Source organism: Micropterus dolomieu, linkage group LG02 (assembly GCF_021292245.1).
Source record: "Micropterus dolomieu isolate WLL.071019.BEF.003 ecotype Adirondacks linkage group LG02, ASM2129224v1, whole genome shotgun sequence".
In the NCBI taxonomy this organism is placed as follows: domain Eukaryota; kingdom Metazoa; phylum Chordata; class Actinopteri; order Centrarchiformes; family Centrarchidae; genus Micropterus; species Micropterus dolomieu.
The window spans coordinates 12,400,132-12,411,118 of record NC_060151.1 but is presented as its reverse complement, the minus strand read 5'-3'; the positions used below and the strand labels follow the sequence as shown (position 1 = coordinate 12,411,118).

Sequence of the window (10,987 nt, the reverse complement as noted above, 5' to 3'; positions counted from 1 at the left end):
CACTTTCCTCTGTACTCCTTACAGACTCAAGATTTATGTGCTGGTGTGAGCTGTCAGTGATAATTCCCCTTTACTTTGAAGATAAAGATTTACTTAAGTATGTGAGAGAATTCTGTAAACAGTGTTGTGTTTTCCCCCTCTCTGATCCAAAGATTAAGATGCCTGGAGTGAAGTCTGGGGAATGTGAAAGGTGCTACCCCCCCCCCCCCCCCCCCCCCCCCCCCCCCCCCCCCCCCCCCCCCCCCCCCCCCCCCCCCCCCCCCAAAACCCAACGTCACCTGCACCTGTGCCACAGCTCCAGCCAGGAACAGAAATGAGAAGCATGTTACCCATATGACAGCAGGCGGGCCCCCAGCGGCTCGGGCTTCAGGTGTGATTTCTAAAGGTAAAAGTGTTCTGGCACAAGGCTTTGAGAAAGGCGCCAGCTCTGCTTTGTCGGCCCAGTGCAGGGAGGCGTGGAGCAACCTGAGGAAGAGTGGCTCGCTCTGACATGCACCTTCCTCTGGGAGACCCTGACCAGAATCCCATCAAACGAGAAGCGTAGAGTTTCCAAACTTTGTTGTGCCTTTCATGTCTTTGCTCTCTTTTTTGTCTCAGACTTAAGTTGACTGTCCTGAGCAAAACAACATCACTTTTAGGGAGGAAGGAGAGTTTTCTCTCTTCCCCAGGTTAGATCAAAACAGCACCTGGTTATGAAAAGCATCTCCACTGGTAGACGGGTTGATGATCAGTAAATGCAGACATATTATCCCCATCTGCTTCTCTGCCTTTTTTGTCAGTACCCTGTTGACTTTTCTTAAAACGCATTCTGCACTCCCTTCCTGTCAACGTTGGAAAGACTCAGCTTTATGAATCAATCATAATCATGATATGATGATGTGAGGTCAAGTGAAAGGCTGTTGGAGGATTCATAAACATTTTATTTTTATCATGCAGGAATTAAAGAAGAGTTTTTCTGAGGCACATAAGGACAAATCAGCACATCAACTCGATTAAAATCCCACCAGTCCTGCTTTGAACATTGGCACTGAGCCTGCATGTACAACCAGCTGAGAGAGCGAGTGGCAGATTAGAGATTCACCTCAACCCAGGTGACACTCACCTGTTTTTTTTCCCCCCACAAATGAAATGAATTGAAATGGGGACTGACATGGATATTTTAACATTGGATAGCAGCCCTTGTAGGATATTGTAGGGACTGACACCCAACAAACATTTGGTTGAGACACGACAGGACAACAAACCACGGGAGAAAATTGAGCTTCGATCTTCCAGAATCTGAAAAGCTGTGAAGCTTGCCATGCCCGACTCAATGTGGTACAGGAAACCTGGCATGGTTTTGGAAGTCCATGCAGCTGTGTGTCTAAAGATACGTGTGTGTATGTGTATGCACTATGCTGCCTGCTCACGAAACAGTCAGAGCTTGTCTGAGGTTACATAAGGCCTGCAGGGGTTTGCTGTGAATTGAGGACAGGGGAGAAAGACAAAGAAAGAGGAAACAAAAAAGAACAAAGAAACTTTAAGAACTCAAATATGGTAAATGTAACATCTAACTGGTTAGCTTGATTGGGAATTTTTGTAGTGTAACAGCAATACAGGCTGATGTTCATTGTTTTGCAAATGGATTTCTCTGCTACAGCTAGGCACAATGTACAATAACACCATCAACTGAATCAAGAGGCTTGGATCGTAATCTATATTTCTTCTACTCTATTGTCCTCGGCAAGTTGACAATTAGTATTGTAATAGCAATAATCCATCCATCGTCAACCGCTTATCCTGCGTACAGGGTCACGGAGGGCTGGAGCCAATCCCAGCTGACATTGGGCGAAAGGCGGGGTGCCCCCTGGACAGGTCGCCAGTCCATCGCAGGTAATAGCAATAACTTCCAAAACAATTTAATTTTAAAGATGCCACCTACTGTATCATCATTCCCTTTGAAGAAGTAGTTGACATCTTGTGAAATACACTTATTCACTTTCTCATGTCTGCACTGTAACTGTGAAGCTACAGCCAGCAACCTGTTAGCGTAGCTTAGCATAAAGACTGGAAATTATCTGTCTGAAGGGAACAAATGACAAATTGTGAGTTGATGGGTGCATGAACTTCCAGGAGTATTGCTTTAAGGGTTCTGAGCCTGGGGAAGGTTTGACAACCCATAGTATAATTTCTCAAACTGTGTTTTGCACAGTTATATAACTAAAAGCTGCTAGCAGTACCTTCATATTTCTACTGTGAGCATATGAGAGTGGTATCAAACTTCTCATTAAACATTTAACAAGAAAAGCAAACAAATGCTGACCTGTACCTTAAAAGACCTGGATGTACAATATGTGGTTGATGTTAGGGGTGAAGTTGTTGTAGATGTTGGTCTCCATAAAAATGGAGACAGGTGAACGCTCATTCACAGTACCAGTGTTCACACTGTTCACACATTTAGCTAAACAGCAGCTGCTTAGTATAATGTGGTGACTGTCCAGCCACACACATGATGAATCATCGTCAGTAGCTGTTGTAAATCCAAATTATCAAGATCAGTGATAAAGGTTTATGTATTATCTTAAACTGATATAACAGATGATAAAACAAAATGAAGAAATTAGGATATTAGCAGAGTTTATCACTGAATCATCAACAAGTGAGTCAGATATTTCAAAATTTATTCCATCAACATTACATAACTCTGTTGCCGAAGGACACACCGCTTTTTTCTTGCTCAAAGGCTGGTGGTCTGTGTCGGAGAATATCTAAAGCCTTTAACGCTCAGGGGACCAACTCACCCCACTCCATGTCATCCAGAACTGCAGGCATGGTCAAGCTAGCTCATGCTTTGAGTTTTAGGTGTCTATAATAGTTACATAACAGGGAAGGTTGGGTTGCCTGCAGAATCAGATCCATGAAGGATCAGTAACACAGGAACCCCTTTCAGTTTCTTCTTCCTTTACTCGAGGCCAAAAGATGCAAATACCAGGCTCTCATTCGAGGTTATTTATTTATGTATATATGTCACATCCAATAAAAGCTACAAAAAAAATCGGGCACCTGAAAAACAACAATACAAACTCAAAAAGTTGTCTAGGCAGAAAGGGAATTGGAGTACAATATATGAGCCTGCGGGAGGACGGGCAGGGTTTTGAACATGTAGGCCTAAATGTCTTTGAGATAGGAGATGACTCTTACTTCGTCGTGACTCTCCACATTCAGTAATGCTGTGCTAGCAGAAACCTCTGCTCTCAATAAACCCAATCCAACGGCTCAATAAGCTCAATCAGGGATTACTCATCTCTTATTCAGCATGAATACATTACAGTTATATTGTAGTTAGAGGAAACCATCTTGTATTTAGGATTAAACACAATGATGCTTATAATGCAGTCTGACAGTAACATTTACAAGGTGCTTTTATCACTAATTTCTCAGGCAGATAGAGATGAATAGTAATCTCCCCATGCCACACTCAGTGAAGATCATGGTCAGGAGAATTACAATATTCTATAATGCTGTGGAAAAGATGTAGAATATTAGATTAAAAGCTGATTGTTGCACCGCATACATGTAGTTATCAAACAGGACATCTTAAAGAGGCCTGAAAACATCAGCTTTTATTTTGAGGGGCCTGCACAGGATGACTCACTAGCCTCATTTTCTCACATCACTTAGCCTAGGTATGAGCAAATCATAGCTAACTATTAAAACAAAACACCACCAACTTTTCCATGTTCCTTGTTTAAAACAGACCTATGGAAGACTTGGGATCGGACACTGGAGGAAAAGCTGCATTTTTTTGAACTCAGAATTGAACCGTTTTCTTTGGGTGCATGGGGCATTTCTCCAGAAATTGCAAGGCATGCTGAGTGGATAAAAGTAAGGTGCCTGGAGCTCAAAGCAGCACACAAAATTGTTCAAAAGATTCAAAACAATTACAAAAGGTGCTTCAAACTGCTAAAAATGTACTCTGTGTAATCACAGCCATCACGTTTTTGTGGGAGTCAGGAGTAAGATCACTGGTAAATGGGCAAGCCAGAGGCCAGATAAAATACCACCAGAAGGAATTTGAAAGTGCATGGTTCAGTATAAATACTTTCTCTCACCTCTTTTCATTTGGGAAAGTGAGGATTGTGTGCCTTTACACATACTTTCATTTTAAAAATAAAGTCTAAAAATTAAATTATGACATTTGCGTTCCTTTCCCTTCCACATGTATATCAATGTTGGGTAAAACTTAAGCTAGTGGCTCTGTCTGACTGTACTACACAGTGGTGCTTTGAGCTAAGTAAATGCTAACATCAGCATGCTAACATGCTCACAATGACAATGCTAACATTATGATGTTTAGCAGGTATAATGTTTACCATGTTCACATCTTAGTTTAGCATGTTGGCATGCTAACATTTGCTAATTAACACTACACACAAAATACAGTCAGGGATGATGGGAATGTGATTTGTTTAGCAAATACTTATTATCAAAACAGACGAAAAATTGAAATTTTGATCTGATGGTGATGCTTGATGAAAGTCAGAAGGATCATCAGTCACGATCTGTGTACCAAATTTAATGGCAGTCTATCCAGTGGTTCTTAAAACATTTCACTCAAAACCACAAACGGGGGATCGTCGGAGTCAGAGGGATTCATCCTCTGGGAACCATTACTGTCTGTCCAAGATGTCGTGTTGTGTTCCTCATCAAGGAGCTGTTGAGATATTTCACAAGTGAAGAATATGACCAGCTAGTGGCGCTAGAGGAAACATCACCAAAGTCATCCTGCAACTTAAGCAGGGTCTGACACCACAACTATGGATGTGAGTTCATGAGAAACAGTCTGGAAGCTTGAAAGAGTCATTAATGGTAATTGTGAAATGAGGGCTGCAGGGAGTCACAGTGGAAACATGCTGTGATGTTAAGGCCACAGGCTTGAGTTATTGTGCCACGACATGGTTCACTGGCTCAGTGACTGAAGTGAAAAACCCTTCAGGCAATCCCAAGCAAGGGCAACCTCTTCAACAATCTAATACAGACTGCAGTAATATCCCTCTGCATGCATAATGCAATGGCTAAATCTAATAATAAGAGAAGCAGAATGACAAGTAAAGACCCAGCTTCATAACCGTAACAGTCCATTGTTATAAAAGCAAGGGAGGGTGCAATTGGGAATTATGGGGTCTCGGGACTGTTGTTGACTCTGACCTCTCAATCACCTTCCTCTAATCCCCACGTCACCGTTACTCAATCTGTAAAGAAAACTCCTCATCTCACATTGATAATACTGATCAGCTGTCAAAAACCTTAACTTTACCTGATCAAAATCTGTGTAGAAAAGACAATTCTATTTCAGTCTGTACAACAAAACCTCAGGATAAATTAACTTCTGCTTTGTTTTTTGCAATATTGTCACTTTTTAAAGTTTGATTGGTTTGCAGTTTTGTAGAATTCAGTCTCACCCTATTTAAACCAGTGTGAAATAAATATACAGAATATTTCAGTAAGCATTTCAGTCAAGTCCTCTTAGCATATCAGGCTTTGGGCTGTCAATATTGCTCATTCCCTACAATTCCTATGATGATCCTGAAGGGAACAGTTCTACATTTTGGGAAATGCACTTATTCACTTTCTTAGCGAGTTAGATGAGAAGCTCACTCTCACATCTGTCCGTTAAATGAAGCTACAGCCAGGAGACAGTTAGCTTAGCTTAGCTTATCATTAACAACTGGACTCTGTCCTGTCTGCACCTCTACAGCTTGCTAACAAACACATTATATAGTATCTCATTTGTTTAATCTGTACAAAAACTGAAGAGTAAAAATTACACGGATGGTTATGTTTGCCTGGCAACCTCAAGGTGACAACACCAGGAAGTCACTGCATCCGTAAAACCATTATTGCACTTCGTTTTGAGTAAAGATTAAATAATAGAACTCTAGAGGTGGTAGATAGATTTAGTTTGGAAAGAGCCAAGCTAGCTGTTTCCAGTCTTTGTGCTAAGTTAAGCTGCTCTCCTGGCTGTACCTTTAGATTTAACAGACATTTATAAGAGTGGTATCTATCTTCTCATCTGACTCTAGGCTAGAAAGCTAATAAGTCTAATTCCCAAAATGTCAAAGTTTTTCTGTGCAGTGACGTATTCTGCAGCTGAATAAATTTGCAAAAGGAAAATGAGTAGATGAAACTGTGGACAGTTAATGGCTGCCTTTTAGTGAAGTGATAGTTAAATGGCGTGAAACAGAGAGAACACTCGCTCTAATAGGACGTTCGTAAATTCTGACAGATGGTAAGAGAAATTTGACTCTGAGAAAACACCCAGTTGGCACAGCTGAGAACCTGAGAAAAACAGAACTAAATGCAAAGTAATGGGTGGACTCCATTGACCTCAAAGTTGTCTTCCATAAATTACTCTCTTAATCACCTTATTTGCTGCCTGAGGCGATTACTGGATCCAATTTACACTATGGAAACAGGAAAGATGAGAGTTTCAGCAGCCAGAATTACCATTATGCTGTATCCTCTGGACATCATGTTTGCATCCAGCACAACATTAAATGTAGGACCGAGGGAAAACAACTTGCGTCTCATCAAGTTATTACATGAAAATTACAGAAAAGTTACATTTAAAAAAGAATTTTCCAATACAATATATGATAAAAAAACACAAATATAATGCATGATGATGGTGATTATATTTAAGATACAAGAGATAATATTAAAACAACTCTCTGGTTTTGTTTTTTTCTTAGCATAAATAGATACAAAACTGGGTGGGGATTACACATAGTGTCAAACTCATGAACACTTTTACAAACCACTTGGGATTCAATAATACGTTTAATCAGCATTGGTATGTACATCCTGTTAATAGTATTTAGTGTTTGTTTTTGTATATAGTGTTTTGATCATTCCAATAGCCGAATTACCTCAGTGTTTTCACAAATATAGCTAGCTTAGCCAGTCAGCTAGCCTAGCTGGCTACTGAAATTAACAAAAGTAGCTTAAAGTTTATTAAAGAGTGCCGTCAGCTCTACAGTTTTGCTCTTCATCAGCTAAGTTCTCCTCTGTGTGGTTTCACTCCAGCAATTTCAAGCCACAGCAGTATACAACAAATTAATGAAAAATGACAAAATCTTTTAAATTGACAAACATCATGTGAGTAATTCAGCGCACAGTAAGGTCCCATGGGCCGGAAGCAGAAACAAGTGACTCACCATTTAATGTTTTCCCCGGCTGAATCTGGGTGAGCTGTTTGTAGTGTTGTTACAGCCTGTGTTGAGCATGGTCTCAGGTCAGTGTGTGAGCTGCACTGTATCCGAGATGAGTAGTAGGTGTACATGCTCTAATGTGTGATCAGACCCTCTGGTTGGCATGGTGTTTGGGGAACATGATGGTGTATCTTCACTTGCATGCACATATATATTATTTGGTCAAATCCTGGCTTGTTTAGCTTGCTTTATTAGCTGTTGATATTCGGTTAGTAGTTGATGATAACTCGGTATTGACGTACTCTTAGGTATTGCAGTTACCTCTTTAATTCTTTCATAGAGGTGGTCGGGAGTGGTGATGTGGGTGATGAAGACCTTGGAGACTCAGGGAATGGTATTTGAGAGTTTGCTATCCCTGGTCTTCCTGCCAGCTGGTCAGCATTCTTCTCAGGGCTGAGTTGCATAGCATCCCATTGATCTCTCCCAAGTACGTTTTTACACATGGGGTCGCATTTAACACAAACCACCCCTGCAAAGTGAGATTGACACAATAACACACACCATCCATTTATATCTTCAAATGACCCAGTAATATCTGTTAATTGACATCAGTCGACATGGTGGTAATAACTGCACCTTCATCGTTCACTGCCTTAAAATTTCCTAACAGGTCTCCCTTGACATTAACAGACCAGGCATAGATGTAGCTATCCACAGAAATCAGCAGTGTGGCTGTGTCAAAATGAACCTCGCTGGTCTTCAGACGTAAGATGAAAAGACTGGTTTTCACAGTCAGAGTTGTAGATTTTTTTGGTATGCTATGCTTTTGACTCTTCCCAACAGGCAGAATTCCTTTCCGGCCATCTGTGCTCAAGGGCTCTTACTGGCATTGAGCCAGTAGAGAGCCTCGGCAGTCTCAGCATCCCAGATATAACAATATTTCCATTGCTGGAGGCGGTAACCAGAATGGTTTCGTACACATCCGTTGTCATTTAAATAATAATAATCTGTTTTCATCTTCCTCTAAATCCATATCAAAAATCATCTTGGAGTTCCTTCCCGACACAAACACCCTGTTGTTAATGCAGACAATACCTGTCACCTCCCTTGGCACTTTAACAGGAAGAACGGCGAGCTCTGTCCTGTTGTTAAAGTTCCACAGTCTCAATTTCCCATCCCGAGAAACTGTGATTAGTCTGCGTTGCGCTTCATCAAATGGCATGGCAGTAAGCCCCACATGCTGATCTGGAGTGACCTTGAACTGTAAGGATGGCCTTGCCTTTACAGAGACTACCTGTGTGAAAATGCTGTGATAGAGAGCATCACAAAGGGGCTTCTTGTGGGAAGTAAAGGCTTCTTTGAAATTTTCTGTTCCTCTTCCAAGATATTTTCCGATATCTGAGTTAGCCATGACTAACTCATTGTTGTGTATGTTATAACACGCTGGAGATTGGGGCACACCCCATGTCTTGAACCTGGAAGCTTTGTCTACACATCCAGCCATCCTTGGACCACACACGTATATTCTTGTCCTCCGGTAGAACAAAATGCAGGTGATGGGTTTGACATGTCCTGTTAATGCCTGTTCACATGACATGGTTTTGCGAGGAAGCCACACTGTACCACCCAGGAAGCCATCTGTACCACCAGTCACCAGACACTCAGCCGAAGGGGAGTATTCAACACAGGTGAAAAACTCATTATTGCCGGTGCTCTTAGTTTTTTCAGAGCAAGGACCATTGCAAATGGCAAATGAGTCAAGGGATGTAAAGTATCTGATGTGTCTGCACATATCGTTAAAGATTGTAACTTTAACACATAGAAAGTCTTTGGATGTCTTTGGATCAGTTTCATACTAGAAATAGAGATTTTCTCATACAGCTCTGTGCAGAAGAGGCTGTTTTTCTTCAAGTTGCAGGAGATAAACAGACAAAAAAACTTTTACATCACCACAGGAAAGCACTGCTTTAGTGTCTTTGGACTGGTAGTTCACTATGTTGTCCTTTAAGAGTGACTGATTTTAAAGATCTCAGGGAAGTCATTGCAGTCATAGAATAACTGTTCACTGTCAGAAATGGAAATAGCCAGCTTTTTGAGTTCTTCATGAGCTCTTTGCGATACAGATCAGAAGTATTAAAGTGCTGCATAAATTTCTGTCAGTCACCGGAGTTTGATTTCCCCACGTCGGTCCTGATGATGCAGGATGACAATCGCCAAAGCTGTCCAATCAACAAGCTACCTGTAAGTCTGTGTAACATCATGGTTACTTCTCTTGGTTTGTTTGTAAAACTGCAGTGTGAACATGAACCGGACCAGAACTAAAATGCAACAGTGTATCATTTTTTTCACTTGGTCTCGGACCAAATGAACCGAACTACAGGTGTCAAAGCGCCCTAACTTCAGTGTGAAGAACCACACCAGATATTTTTTTGCATGGATCAACAACAAAGTGAAATTGTCACTGAAAGTAAGTCCAAAGCGACTGTGGCGGCGGAAAAGTTGCTACTGGAAGTCGTAGCAAAGTAAATATGGCACAGTTGGCCTAAGTGTTTTTTTGCACGGCAGAGATGGGGACTTGAGTTTGAGAGTCGGACTTGAGTCTGTCTTCAGTTGCACACACAGTGACTTCAGACTTGACTTGAGACTCGTCCTCAAAACACTTCCGACTTGACTCGGACCCGAGGTGCTGTGCCATTCATCATAAACTTTGGATTTAAAACTTCATACAGTACTTCATAAGACACAAACAAAGAAGTGCTGAACACAAAATAGGTTAGTAAACATGTTTAGCTCAGCATTGGCCATCTAACGTTAGCTTGCTTCTTGCTTTAGCTACAACCTACCGGAGGTTAGGTCCAACTGAGCGTTGTGGTGGTCGATTAACGTTAACTCAAAATAAATATATATAACAAAATAATACAACCCAAAACACACATTCACTTTACTCTGATTCCTCTGACACAGTCACTCACATATTAACACATTACATTATCACATTTCTGCTAACATTAAAGTTAACACTAGCATGAAATACACATACACCACCTTTCTCCACTTTTTTTGAACGTCACTCTCTCTCCTACACTTGCACTTAACTGCAGCGCGTAACAATATGTTATGTATGTATGTAATGTTAGTTACTCACACTTATAAAACTACCGTGTGAGACTGAAGTTCATGAAAAAAAGACTACTTAGCATGACGACGCTCATCGGAACAGTTAACAAAACAAAGGTTACTATAATAATAATCCTTATTTGTAGAGCACTTTTCAAAAACAAGTTACATAGTGCTTTAACAAGTGTAAAGAATAATACAAAAAAAAAACAAGATAAGAGCATGAAAAATTAATATAAAATTAGTAAAATAAAAGGGATAAAATAAAGTCAAATAAGATCGGGAAAGGCTCTCCTATAAAAGTATGTTTTAAGAAGGGACTTAAAAGAGTTCACTGACTCAGCTGACCTGATTTCCTCAGGCAGGCTGTCCCAGAGCCTTGGGGCCCTGAGCAAACGCTCTGTCCCCTTTAGTTTTCAGTCGAGACTCTAGAACAGACAACAGACCTCTGCCCGAGGATCTCAAGGTACGTGCTGGTGTGTATTGGACTAAAAGTTCAGAAATATAACAAGGCGAGAGGCCATGAAGAGCTTTAAAAGTGATCAATAGAATTTTAAAGTCAATTCTAAAACATACTGGGAGCCAGTGTAATGAAGCTAAAATAGGAGTAATGTGGTCATATTTCTTTGTTCTGGTTAAAAGCCTGGCAGCTGAGTTCTGGACAGTCTGGAGTCGATCAA

The 10,987-nt window shown here is 40.9% G+C and overlaps 1 long non-coding RNA gene across 1 annotated transcript in view; it reads left to right on the top strand.

Moving 5' to 3' along the window:
* Positions 1-243: 243 nt before the first annotated feature.
* The window catches only part of LOC123963457, an 18,157-nt gene continuing 7,413 nt past the window's right edge, over positions 244-10,987 (top strand). The window contains exons 1-2 of the long non-coding RNA XR_006823176.1: positions 244-385; positions 1,790-1,872. This is a non-coding gene — a long non-coding RNA (uncharacterized LOC123963457). The remainder of the gene's footprint in view (positions 386-1,789; positions 1,873-10,987) is intronic.